This window comes from Podarcis pityusensis (assembly GCF_964106645.2).
Source record: "Podarcis pityusensis genome assembly, chromosome: 1".
Taxonomy (NCBI): domain Eukaryota; kingdom Metazoa; phylum Chordata; class Lepidosauria; order Squamata; family Lacertidae; genus Podarcis; species Podarcis pityusensis.
Genome location: NC_138028.1, coordinates 72,129,828 through 72,147,752, shown reverse-complemented (window position 1 = coordinate 72,147,752; position 17,925 = coordinate 72,129,828). Strand labels below are relative to the sequence as shown.

Genomic DNA, 17,925 nt, shown 5'->3' with positions numbered 1-17,925 from the left:
CGGGGGCTGGATCCGGCCCTATCGCCTTCTAAATCTGGCCCGCGGACGGTCCGGGAATCAGCATGTTTTTACATGAGTAGAATGTGTGCTTTTGTTTAAAATGCATCTCTGGGTTATTTGTGGGACATAGGAATTCGTTCACTTTTTCTTTTTCAATATATAGTCCGGCCCCCCACAAGGCCTGAGGGACAGTGGATCGGCCCCCTGCTGAAAAAGTTTGCTGACCCCTGGCTGACTGGCAGTGGTTTCAAACAGGAATTTTTTCTATCCTTACCTGGAGATGCTAGGGATTGAACCTGAGATATTTTACATGCAAATAGAGTAGTTTGAGCTATCACTCTTCTACTGGAGCCATGTCCCCCACCCCACCCCTTTTCAAAGTGCAAAACTAGATGCTACTTCATCTTTCTGCCCGGACACTGAGGTCCAGCACGGAGGGCCTTCTGGAGGTTCCCTCGCTGCAAGAAGCCAAGTTACAGGGAACCAGGCAGAGGGCCTTCTCGGTAGTGGCACCCACCCTGTGGAACGCCCTCCACCCAGATGTCAAAGAGAAAAACAACTACCAGACTTTTAGAAGACATCTGAAGGCAGCCCTGTTTAGGGAAGCTTTTAATGTTTAATAGGTTATTGTATTTTAATATTCCGTTGGAAGCCGCCCAGAGTGGCTGGAGAAACCCAGCCAGATGGGTGGGATATAAATAAATTATTATTATTATTATTATTATTATTATTATTATTATTTATTATTATATTCAGAAATGCCCTTGAATGTTGAGAAAGTTTACCTAATTGAACTGGATTCTTCCCGAGTAAGTGTGGTTTTAAAACACACATATATCCCATATGTAGTCACCAGATTTGTGTGTGTGCCCTCCTTCTGAGGGTATATATGTGGATGTTTCCTGTGGCTCCTTCTGGGGATCTTCTATTCCATGCTACAGGAAAATATTTCTTTGGATAAGTTTGTGTATGCATAGTGGAAGGCAGTGGGCTGTGTTCAATGTAGCAGTAAAGAGCCCTTCACGTGAGCAGAATGACTTCTGCTTGTGCTATGGGACTTTCCTACCTCCTCCCATACTCCTTAAATCTGTTCTAGGTTTCACACCAACCCTCCAAAGCAGAACTGAGGATAGCAGGGGTGCAGGAGAGGGAGAAAGTTCCATTGCACAAGTGGAAATTGTTCCACTTCTATTTATTTGAATACTACCAGGTAGATAGAGATATATAGAGTGTGAAAATATTAAGTGAATAAATGAAGCTACCCTACCAGGTTTTGGTGACTATAGACACTATGCTGCAGGTTTTTTAAAAATGTAATATAACTTGGAACACTCTATAAAATAATCCTGCCAAGTTATGTCTGACTGACACCAACCAGGGTCGGCATCTGTAGGAAAGGAGACAGTCAGCCTCAGTGGTTGTTGAGGGAACTTTAAACAGGATGTGTCCAGATCTTTAGAACTTGTTTAATTTTTATTTTGGGTGGGGGAGATGCCAAGGTATATAATAGCTTGTGTAACGAGCACGCTATCCCATTATATTAATGAACTGTATTCTTTCAGTAACTCAAATGGAAATGCATTCCAGTTCAACCCCGTGAATGTCTATTTGGTCCCATTAAGTTCAGTGGTAAGTAGGATTGGGGTTGCAACCTCAATTCAAATGGATTATTTTGCCACACGTCTTACCACACAAATCTAAGCCTGATATGTGGTAAAAAAAATCTTCCTGTGACTTGGCAGTATGATACAGATGAGCCAGCAACCCTGGGGTAACAGAACATCCTTATGTGCTAATTTGGCCATCTGTATGAGCTTCCCCACATCTGGATTTGCTGCCTTGCTTTGAGTGGGTATTTATATTCCATAATGTTTTGTGTTGTGTGCCCATATCTCATATTCTCTATAGTATTTCATTTAAGTGTAAACATTGTCTTATTTTGACTTAAACCTGTCTTGCTCCAAACACAGAGCACCTGCAGTAGTTTTATAGACAAGGATAACTGTCCCAGCAGGGCTAACAGTCTAAAAAAGTAATGTTCAAGGGAACTTCCTTCTAATATAAATGTTTGGTTTGATCTTTTGATTCATGTGTGAATGTACGGATCTTCCTCCATCAGTGTAAAGTTGGTGTGCTGTGTATTACTGTATTTACTCGAGTCTAATGCACCATTTAATCCAATGTGCACCTTAATTTTCACAACGTAATTTAGCCAAAATATGTGAGCTTTTGATTTGAGTAAATTTAGGTATATTAATCTCCTGCAATCCTACTTTTATGTTTCCCACCCCTTTAAAATTTGTCGCATAGTATGGATGGCTCTTGCTTCCCTTTGATAAGGAATATGACCCTAAAGCTCAAAGGAAATGGGAATGCAAGTGTGTTTCCCCTTCACAATTACCCCCTTTTCAAAGTCAGTAAAAGCACCTGTCCTTTCGGTTTCAGGGGAGCTGCATGTTCTGATTCAGAGCCAGGGGCATGGATCTGCAGTGACGGTCACTGGTGAATGCTAGAGGAGAGTGGAATTCCTTTTTATAAATAGATAGATAAATAAATTTAAAATGGCAAGACTAAAGGCAACTGTTTTGTTTTTAAGCTCTTCAATTTTCTCTCTCTGTCAAAGTGCTTGTCCAAAAGTGTATACAGCTGGAAGAATTACGAAAGAGAAACCATTCCCATTTTAAAGATCAAAAAAGCATATTTGATTTTGATATAACCTTATGGAAATAAGCATCTTTTATCTTTTTCTGTTAAATGTCCTAAAACTCTTTTATTTTATTATTATTATTATTTGGCATGGTTCTTTTCAAAGAAGTAGTGGTGCTGAGCCTTTCATTTAATTGTAATAAAATGTTGCCCTAAAGAAAAAGAAAAAATGGATATATTTTTTTTACTGTTTCATACAGAAAAACATATAACTGTGTAATAGTGTTTTAACTATAGTTTGTATAGACCTCACGTACATTTAAACTCTATGCAAATTTTTCCTACTGCAGGGCAAACAACTATGAGACATATCATGCAATGCAGTGAACTTATACCATAAATTTGATAATGATACCTGTGAGTTCATCATATTTCATACAAAGATTCTAAAGGGATATGATGGGGAGAAGAGAGTATGGTGGCATGATTGTACAATCTGAATGGCCATTTTCTTCCCAAGGATTTCATAATGTTGTTGTATGGTTGCTCATGTTCTGTGACTAGGAAGAAAAACCGAGTAGTGAGGATATGATGGCACCAGCATTCAGTTCAACCAATTTTGGTTATTTGGCAAAATAAATTAGGGCTGAACTAAATGATACATTAAATGTGTGGTTGCATGGAATGTGTCTAGGTCCCACCCCCTCCTCTTAAATAATAGCTGTGGGGTGATCAGGTCTGTGGTACACAGGGTGGGGGTTAGCTGTCTCCCCACTATGGTCACAACAAAAAATTACTGCTACAGCTGTAGTTTGCACCAGGAGGGATGCAGAAGGAGTCCAGGGCCTTCCATTGATAATGGAACTGCTTTTGTTGCTTAAACACCCTTTCTCAGACACATTGGTCATAATGCCTCTGTGATGCTGGTTATTATTATTATTTTTTTACAAGATACATTAAATGCAATCTTGCATATTATTGGGTTTGTCTCTTTGATAATAAAATAAATAGCTCCGCTTTTCTTCCTTGGTAGTTTGTCCAAAGTACTTGTGTTCTGTTATGAAATGTGTGTGTTGCGCTTTTGAGAAACATGAGTGGGTGGCCATCTTAAATGAAAATGAAAAAAGCATTTGTTTGAGCTGCTTTGCAACACAAACATTTCACTAAGTGAGGGCTGACAATGTATCTTGCTTTGTCAGTGGGTGCCAGCATGAAGGAAACGTTTTGTTCAACTTCCTTTATTAGTTGGAGGCGCTTCTATGTTGCATTTCATCTGATGATAAAGCTGCCCAAACTAAACCTGCTAAGCATGACAAAGCAGTTCATGTTAAGATGTGTAGTCTGTTAATGCACACCAGTCTTCTCTGCCCTGGTGCTCTCCAGATGTTGCTGGACTGCAGCTCCCATCATCCATGAAAATTGGCCGTGCTGGCTGGGAGTGATGGATATGAAACCTACAAAATATCTGGAGGGAACCATATTTGTCAGAATGTACAGATATTTAATATGCTCACTTTCTTGAGCTCGTTTACTGTGACTTTCTTCTTTCATTCAAGCAATGGATGTGCCCAGTGCTTCTGTGTGTGTCAGGTATTGGTACATTCAGGTCCTGTACAGTTGTGTGTGGGGTGAGCCCAAACCATTGTACAGACGTGAATAGGAACTCCTTTTTGTTGTACAGAACAAGGAGGAGGCTGAGAAAGCACTTTGCACTCCAGCACATTGCCTAGCAGTTGTATCTAGCAAGTCCAGCAGTCTAATCATCATGAAGAAGATTCAGCTAAAATTGAACATTCTCCCATCTGCATAAAAAACATATACTGAAGTATACAAACTATTTGCAACAAATTTGTGCAATCTCTTACTGGATATGAATGACAAAGGCACTGCTTAGCAGTATGGATTTCTTCCATATGATCATGCTTTTTAACTGGCCTAATCCTGCTGGGTTTTTTGTTTTGTTTTGTTTTTGCCTGAAGGTAAAGCAGAGAATAAAAGCTTCAGTGGGCAAGAAGTGTTTTGCCCCTGAGGTGCAGTTGATTCTAGCTGTCAGTTTAAAGAGCATGTTCTTTAACCACAACCATATTTGGAGAGCTTCTTTTCCCTTAAAGCTGTCTTCTTGTCTCTCTGAATGATGTCTCTCTAGAAGAATCTTTTAAAAATCTGCCTGCTGCTCTTTCAGGTGTCCTTTTGTGATAGTTTTTATTGCTATATTTCACTGTGCACACTTGGTTTGTTATTTTACCAAATTCAGAGCTACATTTAATGACCGTTCTCATAGGCAAGGTTGAGCAAATGTCACATTTGTTTGTTTTTATATAGAACTTATAACCAGGAGTAGTCAATGTGGGGGTCTCCAGCTACTGTTGGACTTCAGCTCCTTTCAGCCTTAGCCAGCATGGCCAATGGTTATAACAAAGGTTATAACAAATGTATATGATCACTAGGTAAATCAGTTGCTACTTGGTTGAATTGTATCAAGGGCTGACTTATATAAAAGAACACAAGTCTGAGGGCTGAAGTTGTACAGCCCAGTCTTATACCAAACCCAATTTGGTATCTATTTCTGTTCCATACCAGCATGACTCCACACTCTGCATGACTGCTTTGCTACTGTTTGTGTGGTACCATGCCACTAACCGCTGTTATGCCAGCCTGATCCTGCCAGGCTGCTATGCTGAACTCTTAAATTACTGCTACTGTGCTATGTACACTGGTGTAATATAGGGATATTCGATAGAAACCACAGGACACTAAGTACTATGCTCAGGCAGGAGCTCATTGTTCTAATGCTGAATGGATACAGATATTGCCTGGAAGGGCTTTTTATCCAGTGAAGGTTAAGCAACACAGTTAATTTACTATCTAAACAATTCTTACTTTAAAGCCAATGCTCATATTGCATGTGGGGGATTGGCCCACATTTTTCTACTTATTTACTAAAATGACTGCGGTGTGTGTTTCAACATTTGACATTTATTAAGTCAAAATGTGCCTTCTGAATGCTAGCTTAGGCTAGTGGATATTGAATTACGCACACAATGCATTCACTCACATTACACAGTATCCTACGACCCATTCTTGTAATTCCTTTAGCTGCCGATCTACCACTAAATTCAGCGAAAGGTTTATGGGTAGATGTTTTGATGATTTGGGCTCGGTATTGCCATGTTTTAGATTTGGTTTCTCATGAAATACTTGATACTTGATCCGTGGCTTTAGATTGCTAGCTTGTTCTCTGTTTTCATATTTCACTTCTGAAGTTTATAGGTTGGCTTTTACTCACGCATGCTTATTCACTTGATAACAGCACCATTTAAGAGATGACTTGCAAGTGTGAATGAGTTGTTGCAGATAACACCACAGATGGAACTTTTGTATAACTTCAGAATTATGCTTTCCAGTATAGTTTGTTTACACATTCAGCTGCAAGTCATCACATGCAGAGCATCAAATAAAGCATATGTGAATCTGCCCTAGTACTCACCAGGTGGCATGGGTATGCTGGTTCTTCATAATTCTGTTGCAGGCTCCTAGCCTCTGTTCTGCAACACAATGTGAGCAGATTTACTTCTTGATAGTGCCTAATGAGCTTTCGTTCATTCACCTATATCCTTGAAAGATTTAAAAATACCTGCCAGGGAAAGTCCTTGGTGCTGAATAACTGAGGGGATGGGTGGTCTTCTTCAGCTTAGCATGCATCTTGCATCTTCTCATTTTGTTCCTGCTCTTCTTGGTGATGATTGACCCATTCTTGTCCAACTATCTTCTGGCTGACAGGGCTGGCCCACCCATGAGGCAGACTGAGGCAGCTGCCTTGGGAGGCTGAATCCCAAGGAGCAGCATCCCTGCAGGCACCCTGCTACTGCTGGAGAAACAAGGAGAAGTGGTTGTCGCTTCTGGTGAAATCCCATGGAATTATTGCAAAATCTTGCCACTGCCGCCATTTCTCCTCACTTCTCCCATGGGAGAAGGTGCCCTCTCACCCGCTGCCACTGCCTCCACTGCTAAAGAAGCAAGGAGAAGTGGCTGTATCTTCTGGGTTTCCAGCAAGGTGTTGCTGGAACCTGGAACCTGGAACCTGCAGCCATGCAACCCTGGTAAGCAAGGCTTTGAGGCGGGGTGGGGTGGGGTGGGGGAGAACCTTCCCAAACAAAGGGATGGGGAGGAGAGAGAGAGAGAGCGCACTTTGTATTAATGACATAACTTTGAATTGTGCTTTGGACTAGGAAAATAAAAGGTATGTGCCTTCAGGCAGTATTCAAGTTTGCACATTAGGTAACTTTGCCTTGTGTTAGGTGGCAATGTCATTTTGTGAGAAAGTAGACAGTAATAATCACGGGCAAAGAAACCATATCCTTATAGTTTATGTCCACCACTTTAAAAGAAAAAGAGAGAGTAAAATTAAAAGTGCAGTCCAATCACAAGGGGAGCAAGTCCCATTGAACTCAGTGAGGTTTACTTCTGAGTAGGCATGAATTGGACTGCACTCCAAGGCAGCAGCTTTTTCAGTTCTACTCAGATCCTTCATGTCAGAAGTGTGGGAAAGCCAATGGTTTTAGGTGGGCAGGAAATGACTTCATACTGTTGGAGTCTATAAAGCTCAGTTGCAAAGTTTTCCTTGCAGCAGAAGGCACTTCGTTTAGGTCTTTTGTTTGTCTAGAGAACTAGACAAGTAGTTGAAGCCACAGGAGAATCACTTTTCTTTCCATTCCTCTGTGAAGCAAACTTTGTGCATGGAAACAACTTTGCCTTTACTTTGAATCAAATGGAGTGATTTCTCTGTTTTTTCATTGATAGAAGGGGACGACGACTATTTGTTTATTGCTATCAGGCCAGTTCTAATGCTCCCCCATTGAAGCAAAAGGAATATAGGGCCAAGGTCAGACTTCAACCCTCCCTTCAGAACTCTTTCAACCAGGAAGGGTCCAAGTTCCTTTGCCGCTGTTTTGGGGCTGGCACTATTTCTTATCCTCTACCAGGGATATAATTCAACAGTTGATGGACAGCAGCACTTTTGAATGAGAGCCAAGCTTGGTTCCCATCCCACCTGGACTAAAAAGTTACAGTAGTTACAGTTACAGTAAGTCCAGTCGCGAACGACTCTGGGGTTGCGGCGCTCATCTCGCTTTACTGGCCGAGGGAGCCGCCGTTTGTCCACAGACAGTTTTTCCGGGTCATGTGGCCAGCATGACTAAGCTGCTTCTGGCAAAACCAGAGCAGCGCATGGAAACACCGTTTACCTTCCCAACGGAGTGGTACCTATTTATCTACTTGTACTTTGACATGCTTTCGAACTGCTAGGTTGACAGGAGTTGGGACCGAGCAACGGGAGCTCACCCCGTCATGGGGATTTGAACCGCCGACATTCCGATCAGCAAGCCCTAGGCTCAGTGGTTTAGACCACAGCGCCACCCGCGTCCCTTCCCACTTGGACTACAGGTCTACAAAACCAATAAATTTAATAGATCTATTAAATGCAGGGCACTGCATTTTGGGTATCTTTAAATGGCAGGCAGCCCCCATGGATGGGAGCTGAGCTTGGCTACCATTCAAAAGTGGCACCTCTTTCCACCACAAAACACCCAGAAGCCCTATATGGAGGATGGTGAATGACCAGTGACTGGGTCAAACCTGTGAGTGGTCCTTCTAAGTCCCTGAGGCCTTGGCCAGTGCTTGAGCTAGCCAGCCACTGGTGCTAGGCTGAAGTGATATCACATGTGTATCTGGAGCAGGTCTTTAAGGGACTTCCAACATATCAGATCACATGTGATGTGGGAGATCCAGAATCAAATCCTCTAATGTTTTTATTAAAGTGGAGTGGTTCACTTTTCATTAGAACAGCTACAATGTAGGTGGGGTGTTTACAACCAGAATGTTCATGACTCCCTAAAATCATATTTCTTATCCAGATTATAATTATTTCAGTGTTTTCTAGGTGGGGAGCTGTGTTACCCACCTATGCACACAGTGGCAGCAACAGGAAGTGCAACTCTCCGAAAGCACTCTTTGGGTTGCAATCCTATATCCACCTAGCTGAGAAGAGTAAGCCTTATTGAAATAAGTGGGATTTCCATCTGAGTAGCCATATTTAGGATTATGTACTCTCTTCATTCTGCTTTCGACTTCTGTTGCATTGGCTTGCCTTGCTCTCCCCTAACAACGTAGCACGGTTCTGGTCTTCTTTGTAGTTCCCGTATTAAAATATTTCCATAGAAATATTTCCCGAACTTGCTTATGTGACCGAATGCAATGAATTCTTTATGAATAAAGGGGTGCAGAGAAGAAGACCACATCTTGGATAATTCATTGTGTTCCTTTAAAAAGGTCTTTATTACTTTGTGCAGTAGTGCAGTCACCTGGCAGTGGGTCATTAGTGTTTTAGTCGTCTTTCCTTCACAACAATGCACAACATGCTAATTAGAGGGTTCTGAAAGCTAAGCAACCTGTTTTAAAATCAGACATTTTAATTTGCAGCTATAATGGCTATATTATAATAACGGGCTTTGCAAGAGAAAAAAAGGGCACTTCTCATGTTCCAGTAGCGAGGCCCAGTGTAACAGAGGCCAACAAAATTAAAAACCTCATAATATGACCTTTGCTTGGGATAAAAGGCTGTTTCATAACAATTTCCTTTTGTTCTTTGTTTAAGCCATTACTCCAAAAGGAGACTTCGATTAATCTAAGTAAATGCATCATTACAGCCCTAATCCATGTCCTTCTGTCAGTGTCTGTTTTAATTAAATAAGAAACACTAGGAGAAAGATATCACGCACAAAACTGTGATTGGAGGAAGAGAGGCTTGGTTGATCAGGGTAAGATTAAAAAAGGCTTTACAGTTTTGTCCACTTGCATAGCTCCAGAAGCTCTACTGTTGCAAGTTAAGAGAGGAAAACTTGCAGAACAGTTTACATGGTGCCCCTTCTCGCTGTATCAAGACAAGTAGGTTTCCTGAGAATCTAGTTATTCCTTTCATTACATCAATAAATTAACAGCGAAAGTGTGTTAAAAACACACTCATCTCATAGAGTGTATGTGGCCTGCCTAAATAATTTGTAACTGTTTGTGTTCTCATAATTTGATGTACTGTAAAAAAAGATGATTTGCTTAAAGAATGTACAGACTTGTGGTGTCAATTTATTTTGCCTATTTTTAAATGAATGTCCAAATATTTGATTTTTTTACAAACAAAAACTACTTTGATATACTTTAAGATTCTGAAATATTTTTGGGAATGCAGGAATGCAATTATTTTAAAGCCAAGGAATACTGCCTTTAATAAACTTTTTATACAATTAATGCATCTAATCTGGTTAATATTGCTAGAGCTATGCATTCGTAGAAACTCTTCCTCGAGGTAGTGTTTTAAAATCCCTCTGGTGAGAGCTTCCTCCCATATCCAGGCCATAATATTTGATGTAATGAAAAGAGAAAGTGTACAGTGCTGAGATTAATTAATTTAGCCTAACAAGATGAAGATAAATGAAGCAAAGCAAGGCTTGCATAAATCAAGATGTCTTGTTTACAGTTTAATACTTTCTGATATTATATATTTCCTTTTTCAATTTACAAAAGAAAAGTACCTGACTTAAAAAAATGTGCACAATATGCAGTACCCTGATAAAAACAGAGACTTGTACGTATATAAGAGCAAATTAAGTACAAAAAACCAAACCTTTTATGAGAGGGCTTATGGTAGCCTTCCTCAACCTGGTGCTCTTCAGATATTTTGGACTGCAATTCCCAGTATTCCCAGTCAGCCTCTTTGAATATTTGTTAGATACAGTATGTGAATATATGTCTATATTTTTAAAAAGCAGGACGAGTTATTCAGCCACAAAGATTGTTTTTCCCCTGTTCCATTACAAAATATTTCTGTTCCATTAAAAATACGGACTTCATTCTCCTTAAATCATTCCCCCATCTTTTCTTACACCCTCTCCTTTCACATTCAGCTAGCTCCCACATTTAACCTTTCTCTGTTTGTGTTGCCTCCTCTAACATTATTTATTTTGCCTTTCTGTGTACTTCACAAATGTCCATGTTTCTGCTTCACTAAACTTCTGAAGATTTCAAAATTATATTTTATATAAACTTCAGGCAGTTAACTTCTACAGGTAGCCCTAGGCACCTTCTTCCACTGTACATTTTTGCAGGCTATAACGATACAGCAGATGGTATCCAAATCTAGTCCTACTCAGAGTTAACCCATTGAAAGTAATGAACCTAAGTTAGTCGTGTGCATTAACTTCAGTGGGTCCACTCTCATTAGGACTAGGGTTGAATACCATCCAGGCCGTGTGTGTGTGTGTGTGTCTAAGTAAATATGCTCAACAGTGATCAAACATTTCACCTGGGTGTCAGGATCCCTTTCCGTACAACTGTAACTTATATTTCAGTATATTGCTGTGCCTCCACTTCCCGGTCATCTGTGGCCAGCTTTGTCCTATCATTTAAGTGACAAAGAAGAATCCTGCTGAGTCAGGCTAACGGCCTAGCTAGTCCAGCATGCTGTTCTCACAATAGCCAGCCAGATGCTGAAGGATGCCCACAAGCAGAACCTGAGCACAGCTGTACTCTCCCCACTTGTGATTCCTAACAGCTGGTATTCTGAGGCATACTGCCTGTGAAGTGGAGGTAGAACATAGCTATTGTAGATGGTATCCTTTCCAACCTGGTGCCTTCCAGCAAGATTGGAGAGACCCCAGTCATGCTGCAGAGGGCGTGGCTGTTGGGGTAGGAGGAGCTCTTCTCTCCCTAATAGGTCTCATATTAGAGCAGCTGTGAAGTCGGAGAAAGTGCGCAATATGCCCCAAACTGTTTTTGTTATTGGGCATAGATTGGCAATCTCAACAGCTGAAAAGAAGAGGTTGGGGAGATCATTAAAACTCATGGAGTAAAATAAACAGTGATGTGTTCGACACATTAAAACAGTGGCTTCCATATTCCACATAAATAAGCAAATATTGTGCTAATCACTAAACTGCTCAAAAGGTTCAGTAAATATCCACTAATGGAAAATGATTTTAAGCTTACCTACTTTACAGTGGGCCAGTCCATCAGACAATTTCAAACGTTCTTAATCATGCGTAGAGTTAGAACAATTTGCCTATTTTTATAATTTTGCATATTAATATTGATTTTGGTTATTATACTTTAAATATAATTGGCCACATATAGAATATCATCCTTCTTGAGTGACAGAAGACCCTCTGGGATGGTGTGGGATGGGGAATGTCGCTGGGGGGAAACTAGCAGAAATATCAGACCCTCCTCCTTGCATAAGCAGATGTACCTTCTTCCACTTGGGCAAAGGTCTCTCTGGATCCCACCTATCCTATGCATCATAGTTACTCCCTTGCAACCCCCCCCCCCCTTTTCTTCTGCAACTTTGCAGGGGAATACTTGGTTTTTAAAGAAATAAATAACAGATAAATGAAGGACAGAACTGAAATTGAAGGAATAATTGCTAGTCACTGGCTGTAACTGATATACAGCTATTTTTTAATAAGAAGGGGTCAAGCATTTTCATATCTTCCATCAATTTCAATGGCCTGCTCTCAGGAGAAAGTTAAGCTGTACTTTACCATGTCTGAATTTATTCACGGTTCATAAGAATAGTGAGTTCTAAGTAATTTCAGATTACTATTAAAGATAATGTTTTGATGAAAACTTTGGTAACTTCCCAATTTTACCACTTAGTTTGATGTACCCCATAATGGGTCTACAAAAGCTGACATTTTATTGATCCAAGAGAAGGCTAAGGAAGTGTCCTCCTTCATTACAGTAGCCTGGCAAGAAGTGATATTTAGCGTAAATGTAGACCTCTTCAGATGGTATTCCTGTGTCTGAACACTTTTTTTTAGATCGGGGGGGGGGGGCAAATCCCTGCAACTGCTTCGAAGGATTTCAATAAATAGGACTTTTTACCCAAACAATTGCCTTTTATATTACTTTTAAACAAAACTACTAGTCCATCAAGAGTTTCAAAAGGAAAAACAATTCTGCGGAGTGCTGGTATGGCAGCACAGACCAATCATTATGGCACCCATTCTCTAGTCCTTTATTTTTCAAGTTCTCAACAATAGGTTGTTGATTCAATGGACAAGACCAGAACAATTAAGTTCTCTGTTTAGCAGCAGTGCAGCATTTTAATGCCCTCCTCTAATAATGGTCCCATTATTGTTATTCTAAGACTGGGCCTCAGGAGGAGGAATATTTGCTGGAGGTACGTCATTATTTTGCAAATTTCGATTAGCTCATCATGTTGTCTGTACTGTGAAAATCGTAGCTAATTAGAGCAGTGAGTTAGACTACCAGCTTTTGAGCTTATGAGTTAAAAGGTAGCATACTTGATAGTCCAATGATGTGAAAAAGGTGGTTAAAAGGAGGATTAGAGCTGTTGCCTTAGTAACTCTAACTTCCATCTGTGAGGGAACAATGGACTTGTGTTTCTCCCCCACCTTGGTGTAAAAATTGGTTTTGTTTTGAAAGGACAGGGCTCTTTATATGACAATCTGGAATTCAGCCTGAGTGTAGTTTTAATTGTTAGAAAAGACCATTGAGGGATAGGCAGGGTGAAAGGTCATGGTGAGCTCAAGGACATGAAAGGTGGTTGTCTCATGTAACAATAGCAGATTGTTTTGTCTTATTATTCCTAGCCAACCACTAAGTCAGGTGATGGAACAAATACCTCCAGATTAGTCAGGTGAAACAGGAAAGAGAGATAATGTACTTTGCAGAGAACAAAAGATAACTATAGTTCAATTTTATTAAACAGAGTTGGATTTATTTGTGTCTACCATCTGGAAAATAAAAAAAAAAGCTTGTTTACTAACTTAGCATTCCCTGTATGCTTTTCTACGGCACCACCTCTGTAGGCCATCACATCTCTGAGAAGCACTCCAATGTGTTAGAAAATGTTATTTAAGCTTTCTTCCTATGAAGAAAAACCCCCAGGAGTATCAGTGATGTGATGCTTAACAATAAATTTAGCTGCTGTGCTTTCTCACATTATTGGCTTTTTAAAAAGGTTTTCCTTCAAACATGCAAAGAATAATATTCACTATAAATATGAAGGAAATTTGCTTCACACTTTACGGCATTTTATTATCTGCAGCACATCTTATGGAAAGTTTACTATAAATGATTTTAAGAGCTGCTGCTACAAAGCGCTTTACTCCCATGTAAAAATATTACATTTGCTACTTATTCTGTGCAAAGATGAGGTCAAGCCCCTTTGTGCTAGGCCTGATCTTGAAGAGGTTCTGCCTTTTGTCTGTAGGGAACGTAAAGGTACTTCAGGGCTGTTTAATAAAACAGCTCTAGCATGCTTTTTGCAGGGAAATCATTTTTGTTAAAGTGAAAAGGCTGCAATCTCTTGGATTTTGCCCAGGGCTCCCTAAACCTAACGCATCGCTTTTTAAAAAGAATAGGCAAGATAGAAAGGTTGTTATTTCCCTTTATTCTCTTTTCTTTAACACGACACCTTAGCTATCCTAGTTTTATTTCCTTTCATTTTATTCCAACCAAAGCAAAATCCACCACACCCCCACTAAAATACCAAGATTTCAAGCTTCTTTCCTATGACACTGTCAGTCAACAAACATTACTCCTTCTTATTTTCTAGTTTTTTCCTTTCTCATAATACAAATTCTCCATGATCTGTTGTACTTATCTGATAAATTACTTTTTTAGCACTGGTTATTCATTACTATAGTTAGGTGGGTGAGAAGGAGGGAAACCTAGGTTTCCCCCTTTCAATAATCCTGGCCTCACTTGAACTGTAAAAAAGCGATTCAGGGTGCCTGCCTCTTATCTTCTTGCTCCTAGCCACATTTACTCTTCACTCTCTCTGTCTGACAACACAGATGGACAGTCTTGCATAAACTGATAACTGATAATTTTGCAGCTAACTAGTCATATGGGCAAGTCAGTCACACTTATTTTGCATTTGGGGAGTAGTACTAATTCTTAATACTCTGGCTCATGGGGCAAAAACTGATGGTTTTCCCACGAGGTGATTGACTGCTCATGTGAGTAAGATGCCCATAGTTGCTTGAACTTGGAACATTGGTTTAATGTGTAAGTACTTTCTATATTATTTACTATTATTTACTCAAGACTTGGTTTGGGGGGCCTTTAATTTTAACGTTCTTAAACCAAATCCCATAATAACCTAGTTTGTTTTGGTTTTGTTCTTTTACTTTTCTTAACGCATGGGTGAGAAAGTGCACATTCAGTTCAGGATTAAATGCAAGGTAATACAAAGGGTTAAGCAGAAGAGAATTGCAAATGAACTGATCTAGAAAGTTGATTATTAATCCAGCAAGAGAAAAATATCCATCCAGTAAGCAAGAATTAGTACCCAAAGAGCTGATAATACTGTTCAGCCTGTCGGTGTGGAATGGCAGAGTCAGGTAAGCACAGACATCTTATTACAGAGATTAAACATTTTCCTTAAGGGAACATCTAATTTTAGACTGATTTTTTAAAAACCAGATATAATGTTAAGCATAGCATAATCCACCTTCTCCCCTATGTCAACAAAATACATTTAAAGGCAGATTTGGCAATAACTTTGCTTTATATTGCTAGTTTGTAAACTACCTTTGAAAGCCTGGATTGGGTTGCGGTTAAGAATAAGGGTAGATTAGAAAAACCAAAAGAAGCTTTAATGTGGTGTTAAACATAATAATCCTTCATAGTGACAACTTGAAAAATTACATAATTTCTCTTCCAGTGCAAAAGCCCTGGAGAACTGAAAAGCAGGAGTAATACAATAGTAAGATTTTGAATATAAGAGTTTCCACATTAAGAGAGCCAGCAATTGTGAAAATAAGGGTGTCATGGAGATTGTGCTCATCGTGATATCTACTAACCTATCTTGATAAAATTCATTTTTATGTCCCAGAGTTAAGTGGAAGGAGAGGAAAAGCAACAGGACAGACACAAAGAGACAGCAATGGCACGTATATTAAGGGGGAAACCTCAGTAAACCACAGCTTTATCTTGTTTGAAAAGAATAATTATTAGCCAGCCTTTCTGAAGAGGGACATATTCACAGAATGATTGTCAGATGTCCCATCTTCCAGTTATCAGCGGCTGCATTTTGTGCGCTCTTCCAGTCAGTCATTAGACACAAACAAATTGATATCCCTTTTAAGCAAACAAGTCTGATCCTCAGGGAGCAGCATGAGTGCAAGGCCCTTTTCAGTTAATCCAGCTTGTTCCACCAGAACACTCCTTTGGCATGAGGATCTTTGTATGCAGCAGTCAGTGTATTATCTCTGGGCTATATTAGGGTCATGTCTGATGTTGAAGACTTCCTCTTTGCATACTGAAGATAGATGCAGAGATAGATGCAGGCAGAAATCCAGCACACATACATTTCTACCACCCTAGTAACACCTGAGCAGAAGGTACTTGAACTGAGGTGGAGGCACAGGTGAGGCACCCAAAGGAATGATACTCGTGCCTCACCATTTCAGCATTGCAGAGACGTGCACCCGGTGATTTCCCACCTTCACCTCTCTTTTCTGCAAGTGGGTTTTCACAAAATGAACAGGGAAATGTAACACTGTAGCCTCTGCTAATGTGTCTGAAAACACACTGTACTATTATTTTATATTAAGGTTGTCACTCTGTGAAAGAACTGCTGATTAATTCATTGTATCTACATAGAATTCTGTAACAATAAAATTATAATTCTGAAGCAGGGTGTGGGGGAAAGCATTGTTCCTTTGATTTTGGGTGGTATGTGTTTATTGTAAGTGTGGCTGGGAAGGGCCATAGCTCAATGGTAGAGCATCTGTTTAGCGTGCAGAAGCAGTGTTAGAAACTGAGATATGACAGCTAGGAGCTAAATGGCACCTTAAACCTAGGTTATGGGCACAACAGGGGAATGTCTAGGCGTGCATTTTTATAACAAGAATACAAAGCTGAAAATGAATGAACTGCAGCTAAAATATTATGTTCATTTTTCACATGGTCTAGTCCTTCCCCTGCCCAACCCCGTAATATTCTTAAGAGAGTCTCTTCTCCAGTCTTCAGAGAGTAGCTGGAAGTGGGGAGGCAGAAAAAGGCCCTCCTTTCTTTCCACTCTGCAGTTTTAATCCGAAATCTTAGGCACGGTATTGTGCCCAGAGCTCAGAAACTGCTTGCACTAATGAAATTCCCTGTCGCAAAATGCACCAAGAACAATGGGAGTTTCAAACATTGTGCAGAAGGCCCCGGGTTCAGTCCCTGGTGTCTCCAGGTAGAGCTGGGAATACTACCTGTCTGAAACCCTGGTAAGCCACTACTAGTCAGTGTAGATGGTACTGGGTTAGGTAGACCAATGGTCTGACTTCGTATAAGGCAGCTTCCTATATTGGAGCAGGCAAAATCTTAGAAGTGGCCTTCCCTTGGGAGGGGAGCAGGAGGGGTAGGCCTCTTCTAAAATGGCTTCTGCCATCCACGGGTTTGGGAAGTAATATGTGAGTTTTTAAAAATTGCAGCTATTGGATATATTTGCAGCTATTGGCTATAACCAAAGAATTGTATGGCTGCGGTAAATTAAAGGAGTGATGTCACAACTGCAGAAATCCAATGCTGTTTGCTGAATCCTTGTGAATCACAGTTCACAGTGACACTTCACCATGTGGCACTTCTCCCTAGGGAGGGAGTATAGCTCAGCAGTAGAGAATCTGGATTATATGCAGAAGGTCCCATGTTCAGTCACTGGCATCTGCAGGTAGAACCAGGAATGTCCCTTTCCATAACCCTGGAGAGCTGCTGCCATTCCGTGTAGACAACACTGACCTAGATGGATCAATGAATGTTCTGACTTGGTATAAAGCAGCTTCTTATGCTCCATTGTAATCCTGGATCTGGGGTGGTGCTGAGGAATCATGAAGGGGGAAGATGCAGACTGTATTCCACATGGGTGGAATATGCACCCCTGATCACATAGCACATTCTGAAGTCAGTATGGAGGCATGCATGTGACTGAGATGTCCTCCCATGTCCCCTGCCCTGAATAGAGTCCAACAGATGTGGTTAGTGTATAAAATGACCCTAAATCACTTAGTACTCATGAGTTTTTCCATGCATACAAGCCATGCTTGCTGCTTCATATTTTAATTTAATTGAAGGGAAATGCAAGATGCTTCTACTGCACAAACTCTATGGTTAAGGCATTCCACAGTGACCAAAAGTGCATTTCACGACCATTGGCTGGTGTTTTAGCGAAGCCTCCTTATTGCGAAGAGGGACCTAGCCACTGTTTTGCATGCTGTG

The 17,925-nt window shown here is 40.4% G+C and overlaps 1 protein-coding gene across 16 annotated transcripts in view; it reads left to right on the top strand.

Annotated features, from left to right (window-relative positions):
• SOX6 (SRY-box transcription factor 6) overlaps window positions 1-17,925 on the top strand; it is a 466,488-nt gene that overhangs the window by 141,157 nt on the left and 307,406 nt on the right. The window contains exon 1 of one of the 16 annotated variants that reach the window (XM_080975164.1): window positions 3,017-3,063. The exons of 14 other annotated variants lie outside the window; for them this stretch is intronic. The gene's annotated coding sequence lies outside the window, so the exon portion shown is untranslated. Of the gene's footprint in view, window positions 1-3,016; window positions 3,064-14,603; window positions 14,731-17,925 lie in introns of those variants that run through there. One more of the 16 variants, XM_080975155.1, reaches the window with a different exon arrangement.